The 1,249-nt window shown below is 37.4% G+C and overlaps 1 protein-coding gene across 1 annotated transcript in view; it reads left to right on the forward strand.

Moving 5' to 3' along the window:
• Positions 1–1,249, forward strand: part of LOC107094272 (prosaposin receptor GPR37L1-like) — an 8,894-nt gene that overhangs the window by 5,039 nt on the left and 2,606 nt on the right. The window lies entirely within an intron of this gene.

Consider the following 1,249-nt stretch of genomic DNA (forward strand, 5'->3'; position numbering starts at 1 on the left):
TGTAAGTGCTTTTACTTCAAAATGACACCTTTTATTTAATGCGTTACTTAGAATTAGTTTGTAATACATGTTCTTAGATGTTAGATGAAAACTTTTTTCCTTTCCTGCCATGTTTAGGTCAGAAATAGAAAATATTATCTAGCTGTGGGCTACTGTCACCTTACAGCAAAAGGTTTGGGTTCGATCGTCAGTCCATTTCTCCTTTAAATTAACATAAAGCGTTTTTAATGTTTTAACATTTTGAGTTTCATTAATTAAGTTGTATATATTGAAAACGAAAAAAAAATGAATATAGTAAACAGTTGGGATTTAGATCAGTTGAGTAAAATTTACTTAATTTTTAATAAAAAAATTGAAGAAAATCAAAATCATTGCTTTAGACTTAAGTTCTTGAATCAAATGGAATAAAATACTCGCAGAGCAAAAGTTCCTCTTTTTTGAAAAGAGAAATCTGAGAGTAAAATTTACTTCAGTTTGTTGGTTAAATCAACTCTTCTTGGAGAGGAAAAATAATTTATTGAGTAAAATTTACAAAGAATTTCTATGTTGAAAAAGAATTTCTCAGTAAATGCTACTTTGATTTTTTTCAGTGCAACATTCTGGTTCCATTGAGAGAAGATGAGATTCACGAAAAACTAAAGAGCTGGATGTTTTCTCTCTTTGCCTTCGGACGTTTTTTTTCCTTTTCCATTAAATAATCAGCAGACTGAAGCCCCCGTCTCCATGGTAACATGTCAGGACCTCTGATGGACACCTTGACCGGGTGTTCAGAACATGATCAGCCCGTTCTCAGCGTACCTGCAGCTCCTCCTTCCAGCAGAGCTTTCAGACCCTGAAGTGGATCTCCTCCTCTGTAGCCTCATCAAGGCCGCACCGTCTTCACCTCTTTTCATGCAAACCAGGGAATCTGTTTTCTGCTAATTAATGACCATTTTCTTTAATTGCTCTTTTGGCTGAGGAGCGTTTAAGCAGGTCGGGCTGCCAGCTGCCCCGTCTTCTGTTAGTTCAACCTTTCTCATGCTAATTACAGCTCAGCACTAATTATCCTCCGCTGGGTCTGAACCGTTTGATCTCATTAAGCCCTCTGAGGAAGGGCCGCTTCTTTTCTCTGGGCCAAAATCACCAAGTTTCTGTTCTGGAGACTCCTTTAGCTTGCACAGGAAGACGTTTAACTTTAGTGTGGGAGTCCTGCTGCCTCTGAGATATAATTCTGGTCCAAAATATTATGTGGATTAAAAAGGAGAAACGG

This window comes from Cyprinodon variegatus, unplaced genomic scaffold (assembly GCF_000732505.1).
Source record: "Cyprinodon variegatus isolate N-32 unplaced genomic scaffold, C_variegatus-1.0 Scaffold473, whole genome shotgun sequence".
NCBI lineage: Eukaryota > Metazoa > Chordata > Actinopteri > Cyprinodontiformes > Cyprinodontidae > Cyprinodon > Cyprinodon variegatus.